Below are 19,181 nucleotides of genomic sequence, written 5' to 3'. Positions count from 1 at the left end.
TTAAGAAAATTGGCCAGATTTCTAGAAATGAGAGCTGCTCCATCCAAAGTGGGATGGATGCCGTCTCTCCTAACAAGACCAGGTTTTCCCCAGAAGCTTTGCCAATTATCTATGAAGCCCACCTCATTTTTTGGACACCACTCAGACAGCCAGCAATTCAAGGAGAACATGCGGCTAAACATGTCACTCCCGGTCCGATTGGGGAGGGGCCCAGAGAAAACTACAGAGTCCGACATTGTTTTTGCAAAGTTACACACCGATTCAATGTTAATTTTAGTGACCTCCGATTGGCGTAACCGGGTGTCATTACTGCCGACGTGAATTACAATCTTACCAAATTTACGCTTAGCCTTAGCCAGCAGTTTCAAATTTCCTTCAATGTCGCCTGCTCTGGCCCCCGGAAGACAATTGACTATGGTTGCTGGTGTCGCTAACTTCACATTTCTCAAAACAGAGTCGCCAATAACCAGAGTTTGATCCTCGGCGGGTGTGTCGTCAAGTGGGGAAAAACGGTTAGAAATGTGAACGGGTTGGCGGTGTACACGGGGCTTCTGTTTAGAACTACGCTTCCTCCTCACAGTCACCCAGTCGGCCTGCTTTCCCGGCTGCTCGGGATCTGCCAGGGGGGAACTAACGGCGGCTAAGCTTCCTTGGTCCGCACCGATTACAGGGGCCTGGCTAGCTGTAGAATTTTCCACGGTGCTGAGCCAAGTCTCCAATTCGCCCAGCCTGGCCTCCAAAGCTACGAATAAGCTACACTTATTACAAGTACCATTACTGCTAAAGGAGGCCGAGGAATAACTAAACATTTCACACCCAGAGCAGAAAAGTGCGGGAGAGACAGGAGAAGCCGCCATGCTAAACCGGCTAAGAGCTAGTAGCTGCGCTAAGCTAGCGGATTCCTAAAAACACGCAAAGTGAATAATGTGTAAATAATTTAGAGGTGATTCAGCAGAAGGAGTGCTTTAGTTAAGGCATGTGAAGATTACACTGTGAAACAAATCGTAATCTAGATAAATAGATCAATCTAACTGCGCAGATTAAACAGCTAACAGATACAGAAAAACACCGCTGTGCTCCGGAACAGGAAGTGATACAATACCGCAGTGAGAGCCAACCACCAGCAGAGGCAAGCAAGTAAATATGGCAGCAAGTAAAAAAAAAAACATGAAGATCTGATGCAGGAAAAATCAAACGAGGACAGCGCGGATATAGACAGTGACAAACAACCAGCCAAAAAAGCCAAACTAAATACGGAACCTGAACTTGAAGACACGGACTTGGATTATGACGAGGCTGGGCTTAGCCAGGACGAGATAGCCAATGAGAGTGGGCCAACAGAAACCACTAATGCAGACACTGAGGGAATAAGTAAGGAAGAAATAGGAACAACAACCTCCCTCAACAGGAGAGAACTAAGGAGACACCATACCCTCGACTACAAAGCATTTAGTGAAGGAAAAAAGATAGAAGAGAGAAGTACACAAGATGGGAGAAAAAGGGGAGCAAAAAAGATAGGGAAAAACACAGACCAGCAGCAACACCTAGCCCAGGCTAATATGGAAACACTGCTACACAAAGAAACAAAACTTATAGAGTGGGAAAATAGGTTAAGCAACAAAGAACACCAACTTAAACAGCAAGAAGAAATGATGCTACAGAGAGAAGAGACCCGGACGAGAGACGCAAAAGCGAGAGAAGAATGCGGAGAGCTTTTGGAGAAAAAACTCCAGGACAAGCAGAAAAAAATGCAGAACAAGGAAGACAGGATAAAAAAAGGGAAGAAAAAGTGGAAGAAAGAGAAGCAAAAGCAGAGGAGAAAGAAAGAATGATAATTGAGTGGCAGAAAAAACTGCTGGAAAGGGAAAAGTAACAAAAAGCAACAGTCAAACCAAATGGAAATAGAGAAATTAAGGAGGACCTGTGCAACAAGAGAATGCAACACCAGGAGGACACTGATAAAATTGATAGACTAACAAAAGAAAACACCACCCTCAAAGATAAATTGAGAGAAAATGAGAGGACCATCCACCAGGTAGAAAAAGACCTAAAAGAGAATAAAAAGGAAAAAGTGAGATTAGAAAAATACTGCAATGAGCTTGAGGAAGTTAACAAGACCTGTTAGAACAATTTAACAAGAAATCGCCAATAACATCAGATCAAGAGACAACATCAAAGAAACTGGAAAAAAACCTTTTGATAGCGGACTCCAACAGAAGGCACATAGTCCAGCACCTGCTAGAAGCAGACTGCAAAGAATGGCATGCTGAAACCACCATTTACAAAACGGAGGATCTGAGGAGGATACAGAGAAAAGATATAGAGGAATTTGATAACCTGGTCGTCCTCCTGGGAACAAACATAAAGGACGGACTGGATGGAAAAAGAGAAGCAACAGAATACATACACCTACTGGAAGAACTAAAAGGAAAGACAAACCAAGAAACTGCATTATATGTTGTAGAAATTCCCCCGATAGGGAGAAGGACAGGTAAATCTGAACAAGAGATGTTCAATTCCCACTTGACAAGATACATACCAAGCGACATGAATATAATGAGGACAACAGCGGTGGTAAGCAGAACGCCTACAGAGGACCTACTCGACGATGACCTCCACCTGACCAAAGAAGTTGCAGCTGAGTACGCCAATCACATAGTCAAATGTGTAGAGGCCGCTCAAGGAAGGAAGCTGCAGAAAAGAGAGGATTGCGAACGTACAATTAGGCTGACAGCCAACCAAAGCGAGGATGTACCGCAAATAATTGGGAAAAATGGATGGAGGATACAAGACATGGAAAAGAAACACAAAGTCAAAATCATAGTAGATCACGAAAAACCAACCACGATCAAAATCCGAGGAGAACAAAGGAGCACTGAAAAGGCAGAAAAAGAGTTGAGGGCAATAACTGAAGAAAAAACGAATCGACGGAGAGAAACAGAGACAGAAGAGAGCAAGCAAAGGATGTGGTATGCCGCTACTACATAAAAGGTATATGCAACCGAAGCACTAGATGTTTCTACAAACACGTCCAAGACCAAACACCAAACAGAGAAGAACAAACATGGACAAGGAAAATGACCAGACAACGAGGCACATCAAGATATGAGGAAAATGAAAGGACACCGAACAGGATAAACATTGAAAAAATTAAATAGGACCACACCCAGAGCCCTGAAAAAATAATAAAAACACTTGGAGAAAGAAATACGAAAAGAAAAGTAACATTCAATAATGAAGTACAAAAATATACGATACCATGGATAGGAACAATAAGGGAGAAAAGAACCAAACACAAAAGAGGGGAAAAAAAAGCAAAACCAAGGGAAGGTAAACATCATATACACAAACATCAACGGCATTAGAGGGACCAGTTCTTTTTTTGCTCCAACAACACTGCTTTTAAAGTAGAATTCCTTCGTGAAGACGTACACGAACGCTGCGTTTCTCCAGCGTGAGTTCATCCAGGCCCGAGGCATCGGTGGCGGCAGTTCATCCAGGCCCGAGGCATCGGTGGCGGCGATACATCCAGGCCCGAGGCGTCGGCTACATCCGAGGCTAACAGCGGCTACGTCCGCGGCTGGCGGCGGCATCGGTGGAGGCGTTTCATCCAGGCCGAGGCATCGGTGGCAGCGATACATCCAGGCCCGAGGCGTCGGCTACATCCGAGGCTAACAGCGGCTACGTCCACGGCTGGCGGCGGCTACATCCGGGGCTGGCGGCGGAGGCATCGGTGGAGGCGGTTCATCCAGGCCCGAGGCATCGGTGGCGGCGATACATCCAGGCCCGAGGCGTCGGCTACATCCGAGGCTAACAGCGGCTACATCCGGGGCTGGCGGTGGCGGCGGCAACCAAGGCTGGCGGCGGTAACATCTGAGGCCGCCTACGGCTACATTCCTGGCTGATGGTGGCTACATCCGTGGCTAGCAGCGGCTACGACCGAGGCTGGGGGCGCCTGTGAACGAGGTTAGCAACGGGGAGGGTTGGTGTGCGGTGACCGGACCTGTGGTGGTGGAGGTTACGGGTGAAAATTGTTTTTTGCAATTAACAGTGGCCATACTAAGCCACGATAGTTAACATGGCACCACCCAAGAAAACGGAGAAACTTGAGGAAAATATAGAGGAGATAAAGACCTCAATAAACCAGATATTAAAAGACATGTCTAATTTAGACAAGCTGACGGTGGAGATTAAAGAACTCCAAAAACTGGTTAAAGAGAAGGACAAGATCATTAAGAAACTTGAACAACGTGTAGATGAACTTGAACAATTCACTAGAAAAGATGATGTTATAATATCTGGACTAGAAACAAGGCATCGGACATATGCAAGGGTGGTGTTTTCTGGTGGAACCAGTGTGGAGAATGCACCACCTGAAGAACAACAATCATTGGAACAGCAAGTTACAAACTTTTTATATCAAAATGGTGTTGACATCCATCAAGACACAATATCAGACTGCTATACTGTTCCAACTAAAGATAGAAAAAATAAACTGTCTAACATTGTTATACGATTTACAAGCAGAAAATATAAAAATGAAGTATTAAGACAGGCAAAGAATTTGAAAGGAACAAGTGTCTATATAAATGAGCATTTAACAAAAAAAAAAATGCAGATATTCCTAGGGAAGCAAGACTATTAAAAAAACAGAAGCACATTGTTGCTACATGGGTCTGGAATTGTAGGGTGTGGATTAGAGTAAAAGAAGGAACAAACGGTATACAAATCAAAAACATGGAGGACCTTACAAAATACAGACCTGAATAGACAATCAAATATGACGTCTGTTGGTAATTGGACCAACAAAAAATCAGATCAAACATGGAAACAGATGATAAAATATATGACACAGACACTAATATTGATGAAAGTATATTTGACTTAAAAATGATTGGTTGTGAGTATTATACGGTAGAACAGCTGAATAGTGGAAAAATTGCAGAAGATACCCTGTCACTCTTTCATATAAACAGTCGAAGCTTGTATTGTAAAATGTCGCAAATAAAAGATTATTTAAATCAGTTTAAAAATAAATTTAATATTGTTGCAATCACTGAATCTTGGCTTAATGATGATCTCATGACTGATGTTCAAATAGAGGGATATGAGCTGTATTTTGTGAACAGAAGAGATAAAAGGGGCAGTGGTGTTGCTCTGTACATAAAGGCAGATCTGATATGTACAATTGTAGAAGAAATGACAACTGTGGATGACATCATTGAAATTGTAACAGTGGAACTTGTACATGAAACATCTAAAAATATTTTAATCAGTTGTGTATACAGAGCACCAGACACTTGTGTTGTGAAATTTACAGATAGAATAATAGAGCTATTCCATCAAATTAAAAACAAAACGCTTTTTATATGTAGCGACTTTAACATTAACATAGAGAGCTCCAGTTGCCAAAGAATAAGTGATTTTGTGAATTCAATGTATAGTTTGGGGTTATTCCCCTTGATAACAAAACCAACCAGAATCACATCGCAAAGTGCAACGGTAATCGACAATATATTTACAAATAGAACAGATGAAATTATCAGGAATGGGATCTTGATGACAGATGTTAGTGATCATTTACCAGTCTTTTCAATATTTAAATATAAAAATAGGTACAAGAAAAAAACTGTTATAAACTTTAAAAGAGACAAGTCAGTAAAAGCCTTAGAGGCATTAAAATATGATCTTAAAAATCAAAATTGGGAAGAAGTTTATGTCAGTGATGTTAATGTAGCATATAACTCATTTATGAAAATATTGATGAAATCATATAATAAAAACTGTAAATTAATAGAAATTAGTAAGAAAAGAGTAAATAAACCATGGCTGACAAAGGGAATAAAAAATGCTTGTGCAAAGAAAAACTATTTATACAGGTGCTTTTTAAAAATGCAAACAAAGGAAACAGAAAACAGATACAAAAAATATAAAAATAAACTATTGACAATAATTAGGAAACAAAAAAAAGATTATTATAGTGAACAATTAAATAAGAATAAAGATAATATGAGGGCAACATGGGGAATTATAAAAAGTGTGATTGAAAGTGATGGAGCGAAAGCAACTTTTCCAAATTACTTTGTCAAAGAAAATAAAGACATATATGACATAAAAGAAGTGGCAAATGGGTTTAATGATTATTTTTCAAATGTAGGATCAAGTCTGGTGGGAAATAAACCAATAGTAGAAGATACATTACATACACTTGTAAATACAGTCAATAGTATTTTCCTGGACAATGTGGATAAAGATGAAATAAGAAATATTGTAAAAAAAAAACTGTAAGCAAAAGATCAACTGACCATGAAGATTTAGACATGATGACTGTAAAAAGTATAATAGAAACTGTTATTGAACCATTTACTTATATTTGTAATCTGTCTCTGTCAACAGGGATTTTTCCAGATGAAATGAAAATTGCCAAGGAGACAAACATAAATTCTCTAATTACAGGCCAGTATCATTGCTTCCACAGTTTTCTAAAATTATGGAAAAAGTTTTTGTGACAAGGTTGGATAAATTCACTGAGAAACATCATATTTTAAATAATGTTCAGTATGGATTCAGAACAAAACATTCGACAGCTATGGCAATTATGGAATTAATAGAGAAAATAACAACAATAGAAAATAAGGATTATTTTGTAAGTATTTTTATTGACTTGAAAAAAGCTTTTGATGTTATTGACCACTCAAGATTGCTTCACAAGTTACAACAATATGGAATAAGAGGTATTGCACATCAGTGGGTAAAAAGCTACTTAGAAAACAGAAAACAGTTTGTTCAGATAAATAATATCAAATCAGAATTGTGTAATATTGCTTATGGAGTACCACAAGGATCAGTACTTGGACCCAAACTATCAATGATTTTGTGAATGTATCTAATGTGCTTGGTAGCATTTTATTTGCTGATGATACAACGCTGTTTTACTCTGGATCAGATATACAGGAAGTAGCACAAGTGATAAAAACAGAATTGGAAAAGGTTAAGCATTGGTTTGATATAAACAGACTGTCACTAAATATTAATAAGACAAATTTCATATTGTTTAATGACAGAGCAAAAAAAATAACGTGTCATTACAAATAGATGGAATGGATATACAAAGGGTAAAAGAAATGAAATTTTTAGGAGTCATAATTGATGAAGATCTTACATGGAAGTCACACATAAATTACATAAAAGGAAAAATAGCGAAAGCCATTGCTGTTTTGCATAAAGTAAAATATTCATTAAATAGTTATGGTTTATTAACATTGTACAATTCATTGATTTTCCCATATTTAACTTATTGTGTAGAAATCTGGGGATCAACATATACAACTTATATACAACCTTTGTTTATTCTGCAGAAAAGGGCTTTAAGGGTGTTGCTAATGCAACAGTGGTTTTAGAGATCCATCTAATCCATTGTTTATTAAGTACAGGGTACTTAAATTTCGTGATTTGGTCCATTTGAAAATATTACAAACAATGTACCAAGCAAATAAAAATACTTTACCAACAAACATTCAAAATATGTTTGAGAAAAGAGTAAGTAGTTATAAACTGAAAGGAATAGAAGTCTTTAGAAAACCAAGATACAGAACCAGAGTAAAAGAACGGAGTATTGCAGTAAATGGTGTAAAATTATGGAACAATCTCAACAAAGAAATTAAAGAATTAAGGTCGCTTAAATTATTTAAAAAACGTATTAAACTAGATGTATTAAGTAAGTATGAAACTATAAAATAAGTTAGTGGGCTGTAAGGAAGTTAAAAAAAAAATGTAATTTGTTAATAATGTATAAAATGTTTTAAGTTTAAAAATGTAACCTGTCAGAGATGTAATCTATTTAATAATGGCCATAATTATGAAATAAGTCAGTGGTATGTGACAAGTTAAAGAAATACAATATGTTAAATAATGTTGAAAAATGACGCTGGATATTGAAAGATTGTATTGTAAAAAGGGGCAGAAAATATAAGACTTGTTCTTCTCTCTGCTCCTTTTTATTCTGGTAATGGAGATGCTTTATTTATGCTTTTCTGTTTTTTGTTTTTTTGTTTTCTTTTAAATGAATGAAATAAATAAATAAATAAATAAATAAATAAATAAATGAAAATACACAGCTTATCTGAGATAATACGAACTAACAACACAGATATAGTAATAGTAACAGAAACAAAAGGAGAGCCACCAATAATACCCAACTACACATGGTACTCCAAGCAAAGACTAAACAGAACAGGAGGAGGCATAGCAATTGCTATAACGAATGAAACAGCAAAGCACACAACAGCCCAAGAAAACCTAGAAGACAGCACAATGGAAATACTCTGGCTAAAAATAGAAAACCCAAAACATAAACCAGACTTCATAGGATGCTACTACGGACCACAAGAGACATGCTATAAGGATGAGGTGGAAAGGCAGTACGCCATAATCAAAACACAAATCCAATGCTACAAACAGGAAGGAAATGTACTACTAGCAGGAGACTTAAATGCAAAAGTGGAAATTAAAGCAGGACAATACCAACAAAAAAAGTAGAAATGGGAGAATCCTAAAAAAAACTACTAAAAGAAGCAGACTGCAAGGCAATTAACCTCAAATCTGAAACACGCCTGTGGACAATTGAGAACAGACACAATGATGGAAAATCTGTAATAGACTACATAACAGCATGTGACGAAATGGAACAAAGAACAACAAGAGTAGAAGTTGATGAAGCAGGAACCCTCAGACCCAAAAGTAAACATGGGGAGTCAGATCACAACATGAAAGCAGCTTGCATCCAAATACCAGAGACCAGCAGAAGAACAAAAAGAATTAAAAGATGGAACCTAGAAAATGAAGAAGGTTGGAAGGAATACAACAAAGTACTGTCCAAAAAAATTACAAATAAAAAACCTAGTGAATACAAAGAATATGAAACAGTAATAAAGGAAGCCCTAAAAGAGACAATAGGACAGAGAACAATAAGCATAAACCAGGGGTGCTCAAGTTCGGTCCTCGAGAGCTACCTTCCTGATACTCTTAGTTGTCTCCCTGCTCCAACACACCTGAATCCAATGAAAGGCTCATTAAAAGCCTCCTAACGAGTCTAATAGCAGGAAGCCCGGACCTAAGAGGAATAGAGATGAGAGTTATCTGGCAACTAGTGGAATCATGCATAATCCCAATAATTGTGTATGCAGGAGAGTCAGTGGTAACAACAAAAAAGGAGGGGAAAATGAGGAACCAAATCTTGGACAATATATTAAAACGGCTCCTAATACTACCAACAACAACACTGAGAGAAATCATGTATGCGGAAACAGGGCTCTGGGATATAGACCATATAATACAAAAAAACAAGATCAACTTCCAAAAAAGTATAAATACAGTAGGATCAGACCTAATGAAAAGAATAATCAACAACAATAGTAAACCATGGAAAAGGGAAGTCAACAGGATTAAGGAAAAACTGCAGATAACGGATCAAACAAGCAAAGGAGATATAAAAAGGAAAATAGGCGAACAGCTAAAGAAGAATATCAAAGAACAAGGAGAGATCAAATCAAAGGTAAAACATTACATTGAAAACGTAAAAACGTTGGAAGTAGGAAAAAGGAAACCCTACCTGGACAAACTAAACAGGATGGAAGCACATAGCATCATGATGGCAAGAACAAGAATGCTGGCAGTAAAATGCAACTATAGGAATAAATATGCCAATGTATCCTTGTAGGTTCTGCAATGCTGAGGAGGAAACCCAAAAACATATACTAGAGGAATGCCAGCAAGTCAATAGGCAAGAATGCCCGAAAGTAACAACGGAGGATATCTTTGAAGAAGATACAACCAAATTAAGAGAAACTGCAAAAGCTCTTACACGGATCGAGGAAAAGCTAAAACACTAATGTGCTGCTCCCCCCTCAGAATGGTAGGGGAGCCCCCAGCAGACCTGGGAACGCACACACGAGAAGAAGAAGAAGACACCCTGGACACCAACTGTTCACCCCCTCCCTTCTAGAAGGAGATAAAGGGCACGAGGTGCAAGCACCAACAGACTGCTAAATAGATGCTACCCGTAAGCAGTCAAGTGTCTAAAACCTTCTCCTTAATTGCACTCTATGTACATCAGCACTTTTTCCTCTAAAAATGCACTTTGAGTCTGCATCAGCACACATCTAGCATCTGTTGTATATTGTATGTTGTGTGTATGTTGTTTTGAGTTCTGCTTGGTTGGAGGTGACATGTTGCTCTTTTTTATGATATATGTAGTTTTATGATATGCTGGTTTTCTCAATGATTTGGTGCTGAAGAGATGCTGCTGAAATGAAGTTTCATTGTGTCCACAATGACAATAAAATTGTATTCTATATTGAAATTGAACTGAAGGCCATGAGGTAATAAATCAGCTGCATAATGTGCATGATGTGTACTTTTACTCACAATGTGTGCAGTGTGCGTCACTGTGATAATGTAAGTTACTTCAGACAAATTCACAGCCCTTGTATGTACTGGGCCCCAGTGTGATTTTATCGATAGATACCATTATCAATTCCACTTATCAATCCGATTCCTTATCGATTCCCTTATCGATACCACTTGTGAATTTTCTGTGTATTAAAAGTAGGCTTTACACGTTTTCTATGTCAACAACATTTTATTGAGTCTTAAAGTAAATAAATATGAAATTGGTCTAGTTTGTGCACGTATTATTTGAGCGGTGCATGTAATTTTATACTGCACTTGCACTGGTGCAAGTAACTTTATCCAAGTTTTATCAACTATAAGCACCAGTAAAATGAACCAATAAAGGAATAAATAAGGAAAAAAACAATTTCCAGTGTATTGTTTTCATCTTTCCCTGCATTTTATGACTCAGACAAACGGAGCAAGTCGCTGTGCTCCATTTGTTATGTTCGCGCGGGCACATGTAAACAAAGAAAAGAGAAAAAACTGACTGGCTGCAGTTCCTCTCTTCCCCTCAAACTGTCATCATTGTGTTATAAACCAGTCACCATTTGTTTTATTATACATCTGTGTAGTTACTAAAGTTATCTTAGACTATGAGTTCACGCACGCACATGAAAAAAAAAGTGGCTGCCGCTGCGGTTCTTTTACGGAACCCAGGACACGTCACTTAAAGTGATATTTTTTTTCTGGCCATGATAATTTGTGCGCACGCTTTCCTTTAATTGAGCACACAAATTAATAAAACGTACTCTCAAATGAATAAAATGTGCGCACATTTTCCTGGCAATGATAATTCATGCGCACGTTTTCCTTTAATCGAGCCCTCAAATTAATAAAACGTGCGCACGTTTTCCTTTTGTTCAAAATGAACTTCATAATATGACCTAAATTGTCATCCTCACAACACTTCGCCCTCAGCATCCTTTTTAATGTGCTTAAACTCCAAATGATGCCATGCTGGGCAGCCGGAGTTCTCTGTATGTCCTTGTGCCCCCAAACCAGAGATGATACACTCTGACCAGATCCATTTCTAATGGGGAAATGTATCACACTGTCTCCTGGTTTGTTGACTAATAGTCAACATTTATGTGTCAAGACAATACTGAGTGCACGTTTTACAAATTGTGGCCACGTTTAAGTAGATCGTGCCCTTGTTTTACTCAAACGATGCTTAAAACGTGCGCACAATATCATAAAATGAGCACACAATATAATAAGACGTGCGCACATTCTCTCTACATGCAAAACATTTTACGATGACTCTTCCAAGGGCTCTGTAGTTCCTCGCTCTTTCTCCCCTGAAACTGTCATAATTGTGTTATAAACCAGTCACCATTTGTTTTATTATACATCTGTGTAGTTAAGAAATAAAATAATCGTCACAGACAATTTATTTGCGCGCAGGTGAAAAAAAAAAAAAAAACTGAGGGGAGAGCAGCAGCAGCAGCGGCAAACTCTCCCCAGAGAGGAATTAAGAGTCTGACACATCAGAGGAGGAGTTTTAAGGTTGATATAAGACTGACTTTTGGTTGTGCAAGTAACCTTTTTTTTTTTTTGGTGCAAGTAATTTTTTTTTATTACTAGCACCAGTGCAAGTAAGTTAAAAAATGTATTTCGACCCGATTGTAGTTTCTTGTCTGTATTACAACGTTTAGAAAGACGTGTCATTTTATTTAAAGCGGTGATTCGCTTTGAAGTTATTAAGTCTGACTGGACTCTCACTCGGCAGAGAGCCGCATAGCGTTTGGAGCTCTGCAAACAGAACGGAGGACGATTCTCGTTTCTTGACTGCAACAAGACTCCCAGTTAGCAACTTTATTCCACACAAAAGTGACTCACGATTGACATATTTTAATTGCTTTGAGAGGGGTTAAGAAGTGGACTTTCCGCTTCTGAAGAGCAGCGAATCGAAGAACCAACAAAGCAGCGAATCGAAGCACTGCTTCATTGGTTCAAGCTTCAAAGTGGAGTCGCGCTGCAGAAGCGGTTGATTATAGACCTGCTGCAGAGTCTGTAATCAACACAGAGAAATGATCATTTTCCCGACAAACACCCTCAAAAACAAAGACCACTCTGAAGGACCGAATCATTTCTTAACGATACCCGAAAAGAACTGGTTCTCAATACCCAACCCTAGCAATAGCACGTGCTGCATCATCTATCCTTACACCACTACACTGTTAGTCACATTACCAATGCAATCAAAAATTGCGTTGTCCAGAAGAAATTGATAAAAAGTTCCCCTGAAAGGTAAATTTTCATAAGAGACGACCTTGAACTACTTATGGCAGTTATGGTTGAGTCCATGACACAGTCGCTAGCAATGAAGTCATAGATCACGTGGGGGCTTCCCCAAACTTGTGTGAGGGCTTCTGGGAAGAACACAGTCACAGCCAATCAGAGTAAAGAGGGACTGTGATGTCACTGGCTGTTCTCTCTCTGGCTGCTAATCCAACATGGCGGGAAACACACCAAAACTGCTGCCTTTCTGTGTAAATCTCACATGTTTCTCATATATTATGTAAAGGCTAGTGAGAAATAAACACAGTGAAAACTAAAAACACTGTTCTTGTAACCAGGTAATACATCTGGAGGGATTTACAAGACATATCATGGACGTCAGCATGCGCGCACACCACCCGTGGTCAAAGGTAACTTCTGGTCTTTTCAAATGCTCATGCATGTGCAAAGGTAAAAGGTAAATAAAATATTCATTATGGAGTCCCCCCCAGATAAATCTATTCTCTTCAGTAGAATATGAATTTGCACACAGCATGCCATGTTCAAATTCACTTAAATACCCTTTCTTCCTCATTCTGAACTTCAGCAAGTCATCTTTGCCACATCTGGATGCCTAAATGCATTGAGTTGCCGCCATGCGATTGGCTGATTAGCTATTTGTGTTAACAAGTAATTGAACAAGTGCACCTAATAAAATGGCCGGTGAGTGTATATGACAAAAGCAATGAGTAGTTGTTTTACTCACACAAAAATCTGCTGTGCAAGCAGCACAGTTAGGGGAAAAAAATAACTATAACTGGGTTCCTATGAAGACACAGAGAAGAGTAAACTCCTTGAATGTATGACTTCATAAAGGAGTCCCGCACACAGAATGAGTGTGTGGCTGTTGTACGTGGGAATTTGGGTGTGATTCATTAAAGCGTCATTAAATATGCACATTTATAAGTGCTGCTCTAAGAATGCAGATTTCCCTGGAGTATTTTAACTTTAACTGCCACCCACTGCCTGTTAGTAAGAAGGCAACAAGCCGCCACCCACTTTATGTTTAGACGCACATAGAGACAAATCACCCTGGAACAGACCAAGTGCATCTGTCATGAGTCCATTCTACCAATGAAATGGAATCCATTCAGATGTCGCATTGTTACATGTCGCTGGTATTCCCACTGTGGGATTATTGTACACCGCTGCCTGCCTTAAAAAAAAAAAAAAAAAAATTAAAAAGCTTTTCAGACTGGCCGTGTGATGAGTCCTAATTACAAGTCAGAAAAAAGTCAAGTGTAAAACTAACACTTCTGACAGCTTCAGCCTACACGACAACCAAGGCTACCGTGCTACAGCATGCCGTCATCTGTGTTGTGCAACGAAATCGAATGAATCACGGACCACAGAACCGCTTCTAATCTCTAATCTGCTGTCTGCCTTGCTCACAACATTAAATATGAAGTTGGGGGGGAAGCTGTCATCTGGCTTTCACTCCCTGGAGAAATAAAAATGTCATTATCTTACTTACGAAAATGACATTCATTCATTTTTCCCACCTCTCAAAACATTAACCAGAATAAGCACCGACGTGAAGATGGCGCTGTGGACAGTCGTTGTTCTGGCTGCTCCAGTTTTGCTCCGGGTCACCCCAGCAGATCCTGAGTGGATCTGTGCACTAATTTGGCACATCTCCATGTGATGGGAGCGGAGGTGGCCTTGAACCTGAGATCTTCTCTTTGGAAGTGCAAACATGTTACCGACCTGCACCACAGGTGATGAAAAGGTGTGTTATGTAACAGCATTAGAGTGTGCAGTAGAAGAGAAGGATGGGAGCTCGCAGCAGGTCTGTGTGCAAGCGTGGAGATATACAGAGTGAGACAGAAAAATAAACACATGCACTTTTTATATATATATTATATATGTATGTGTGTGTGTGTATGATACATCACCTGTGTATGATATATATACACACACACTGGTCCCTCGTTTATCGCGGGAGTTACGTTCTAAAAATAGCCCGCGATAGGCGAAATTCGCGAAGTAGTCAGCGTTATTTTTTACAATTATTGTAGATGTTTTAAGGCTGTAAAACTCCTCACTACACACTTTATACACTTTTCTCAAACAGGCATTAACATTTTCTCACTTTCCTCTCCTGTGTAAACACTCTCAAAGTTCAAACCTTAGTAGAAAAATAAGTCCAGTATTATAGAATGAAACCAAAAATCAAAACCTGTTTTCAGGCCCAAACATTTGTTTGAGAAATAAATATAGAACATTTTCCTATAAATAATTATGATGGCTTTTAGAACAAATTTAATGATCAACCTACGAGGTTGGACACATAAGAAATTATTAACAGTGACTGACCAGTATTTCACAGTTCCTCTGACCATGACTAAGCCACATATTTATTTATAACACAATACTGTCAGAAGGGGTCATTAAATATAAGTTAAAGATGATTGAATATATCACCAGAGCAGCAAACTGATCAGTCCGTGTGAACATAGCGCAGATCGCTGCTGCAGCGTTCATGCATCGTCAGAAATTACAGCCTGTTTGCTTGGATTTTTTTTTTTATGTAAAATAAAACAAAAACCACACTCCTGCCAAAAGCAACTGCTGAGTTTGAAACAGTCATGTAATTTCCAAAGGTACATGAAAGCAGCAGCATTCTGCCAATGTTCACACTGGCTGATCAATTTACTGCTCTGAAGACACATTCAATCATCTTTACACTTATATCTATTACCCCTTTTGAAAATGTTGTGTTATAAATCAATATATATGGTTTAGTAAGTAATACAATTGATAAAGCAGCCACCATGGCACACAAGCAGGTTTTTTTTTAGGCCTCCTGCACATTCCTGCGATATTGTCAGCGCCTTTCAGTCCAGCCTGCACAGATTCCAGCAAGATGATGACAGTGATAACCTCCCACCACAAACTATTCATGTACACCACAACATTATAATAAATACAATCACATTTAACATTTTAAAAGGAAGGTCACGTTAGACTACAGCCGGTGAATTTTCGGGTATCGTTAAGAAACGAATCGATCCACCGACATCAATAGCCTTTTTGCTTAATGATTCCCTTATCACTCCTTCAGAGCGGCTGTTGTTTTTGGGGGTGTTTGTCGGGAAAATGATCATGTCTCTACGTTGATTACAGAAACCCTGCAGGGTCTGTAATCAACTGTTTCTGCAGCGCGGCTCTTCTTTGAAGCTTGAAGCAATGAAGCATTGATCCGACTCACTGCTTTGTCTGTTCTTTGTTTTATCGAGTGAAGTTAGAATGATAGAGTCCAGTTGAAATTAAGAAATTCAAAGTGAAACGCCGTTTAAATCAATTGACACCTCTTTCCAAACGTTGTAATATAAACAAACTGCAATCGATCAAAATGTTTATTTTTTCCTCCCAAAATGAGATGTCCTACGCTGACGTGCAGCAGCCGGCTGAGCTCAGCTCAGAGGTACAGAGAGACATTCATGCCAAAATGTCTGAAAGGAAATGCTTTTGACAAAAACTACAGATTTTATTTATTTTTATTTATGTCGAGAAAAAGGATCCATTGACCAATTTCAAATGTTGACATAGAAACCCTGTAAAGCCTACTTTTAGTGCACAGAAAATTCACAAGAGGTATCGATAAGGGAATTGATAAGGAATCGATAATGGCATTGATATCGATAAAATCTTATCAATACCCATCCCTAGTGAACCAGGAAAAACGCTTTTAGTCACAAAAGGTAAAGCAGAAATTTCGGCCACATTCTGGAACTCATCACGACTTGTGGTCAGTTCCTAAAGGGACAGACTGTAGATCTGGTCTTACAGTACTCGATCAACGTCGAGATTCGAAAAATCCAGAGAGGACACAGCGTTTGTTTCCATTTTAAAGTCTTTCACAGTTGATTCACATTTCTGCAAAAACTCCCCCGCCAGTGTCGATTCACACCAGCTGCTTTTGTCTCACTCCACCTTTAATTAGCCAGCTCACCACATACCAACAATTTAAGAAAAACAACAACTTGCCATTGTTTACTGTTAACATTTGTTGTACCATAGAACACGATGTAAATGTGTTAACAAAACTGGCGTTACCAGTAGCACTGTTGACAGGTAGTTAGCGCCCTTAGCCATCCTAGCCTAGCCTAGCCATGTAGCACGTGCTCTTGATTTACGGAAACATTAAAGTGGGAGGCGAAAAGAAGTCAAACAGAAGCGATGTCATGAGCTAATAGCTAGTCGAGCTGTTCTGCTATCTTCGTCAATGAAGGTTTTCCTTCCAGAGATTAGTCGGGCCCCAGCCCTCCTCCTCCTACAGCAGCCTGTGATGAAGCAGCTAGCTCACTAACCTTGCGGCGCCTCACGGAAGGTCCCAATCCTCGTCAACCGTCCCGTTTACCCTCGGTCAGCTTCTGTCTTCGACTAAAAACGTCACCCGGGAGTTAATCCACATGAAAGTGTAATTTTATTTGTCATTTGTTCCGCTGGCGGTGTTTGTCCGTGAAGCTGCTGCTGCTGAGACTCTCAGCGGGCTGACCCTCCCCTCTCTCCCCATTGGGCCGAGAACACGCTGGCCCCGCCCCTCTTCCCATAGGCCCACGAGCTCTCTGACCCCGCCTCTCTCCACCCACAGCGACGAATCATAAATTAATCGTCATCGGTCACATCAAAGGTTTCGAACCTGCCACTCATAAAGGGCTCTATGTGAATACGTCATTCAAACAAACACTGGGTTCAGTGAAAAAGTCTGAATATAAGTTAAAGGGTAAATTTAATTTAAAAAAAACAAAAAAAAAACAAGCTCTGTCATTTTGTAACACCAGCATTCCAGCCTCGGGTTTTACTTGTCTTTGAGGGTTGCTACATTTGCAAGAAATATTTTCTTTAGGTAGTAATCCTGGCAGTAACCGGGGCAACCTAAAACCTCCACCACGCACTCAAAACAGCAGTAAAGTCACCTGATTTAATATGGCCAGTATTATTTTCCTGGTCCGGATCATGGTGGCAGCAAGCCAAACAGCTCATCCCACACTTCCCTAGTCCTGTAACTATTCCAGGGGGATCCCAAGGTGTTCCCTAGCTAGTTGGGAAATATGATCTCTCCAATGTGTCCTGGGTCTTCCCTGGAGCCTCCTCCCAGCTGGAAATGAACCAAAGACTGGTTGATACCCTACATCACACCAGCCTTTGGCCCAATTCCAGCGTCCTCCAACCCCCATCTGTGGGCATCGTCAAACCCCCTTTCATGTGCCACTGCATTAATCTGCTGTTGGCATCTCAGTCCAACGTGCAAACCATTATGCCCCCACCACAATGGAAATAAGTCTTGGATTTTTTGGAGTTTTCCCCACAATTGTACATGTACTGTTAAAATTACTGTGTTTTTACATTTTGTCTTTTTAAGCACATGCCTGAATTTCATATCAGTCAAAAGTGAGCCCATTAAGGCTAAAATCATTTCAAAATAATCCACATAGTCATGTTTCAAACTCCAGTGTTGTGGTGTGGGATCAGTGTACCCACCTCAGTGGTTTTCCAACATTTTATGGTACTTTTGAAATAATGCAAGTTATACTTGTTTTTATTTTTATTGTTGAAGGACATGTAATCATTTAGATGAACTGAAGAATCCATAAAAAGAGTCAGTACAGTATTCAATCACATTATGCCTGGTCAAGGCAGTTCCACTGTCTCGGCCAATCAGCTTGGCTCCAAAATAGGCGTCACCCCCTGGTGGTGATGGAGTGATATTTTATGGACGTCACTGTACACCTTCTGGTCAGGCTCTGAGTTTTACATGAAGGTGTTCTGCCTGAGATCCCAACAGATGCAGCAAAGCTACAAAAATTCCATCACTGTCCAATTACTTATGGACCCAGCTGAGTCTGCTGCAGCCAGAAGATACGTGGGCATTTGGTACGTAGGCACCTTTAGAGACACAGGAAAACACAGCACACGATCATACACCTCATTTGAGTTTCTCAACGTAGACAAAGTCATTCCAGCGGAACCCATGAATTCTAGAGTCCCAGTACCACAGACCTCCAGTCTGACCTTAGGTCACTGTTAGGTTTGCAGTGGTGTCAAAAGTACACACATTTGTTACTTAAGTAGAAGTATAGATACTGCAGTTTAAAAACACTATATGAATTGAAAGCTTCATTTAAAAACTGATTCGTTCTACATGTGGCCCAAGACCCAAAATTACCCCCCAACACCACCTGCAGGAAAATGTTTCAATTCTAGAAGCTCTGAAATGCAATCTGGGACTATTCAGGACAATAAACTGCAGTGAGTGCAGCATCCATTTAGTGAGGAAAAAAACCAAACTTTCCTTATTCAGATTCATTCCAGTAGTATTCTGCTCTTACTAGGATGCAGCAGTTTTCTAGTTTGTCAGATAGTTCTGGAGGAAATAACTGAAGAAATTAACAAACTGAAAATACGGTTTGACCGAAACAAACTGTCATTAAATAAGACAGGGA

At 39.5% G+C, this 19,181-nt stretch overlaps 1 protein-coding gene across 1 annotated transcript in view; it reads right to left on the bottom strand.

Annotated features, from left to right (window-relative positions):
* LOC117509706 (nuclear receptor corepressor 2-like) overlaps positions 1-17,241 on the bottom strand; it is a 219,620-nt gene extending 202,379 nt beyond the window's left edge. The window contains exon 1 of the mRNA XM_034169426.1: positions 17,046-17,241. The gene's annotated coding sequence lies outside the window, so the exon portion shown is untranslated. The remainder of the gene's footprint in view (positions 1-17,045) is intronic.
* Between the last annotated feature and the right edge of the window lie 1,940 nt (positions 17,242-19,181).

This window comes from Thalassophryne amazonica, chromosome 5 (assembly GCF_902500255.1).
Source record: "Thalassophryne amazonica chromosome 5, fThaAma1.1, whole genome shotgun sequence".
NCBI classification, from domain to species: domain Eukaryota; kingdom Metazoa; phylum Chordata; class Actinopteri; order Batrachoidiformes; family Batrachoididae; genus Thalassophryne; species Thalassophryne amazonica.
This window is presented reverse-complemented; position numbering and strand designations above follow the sequence as displayed.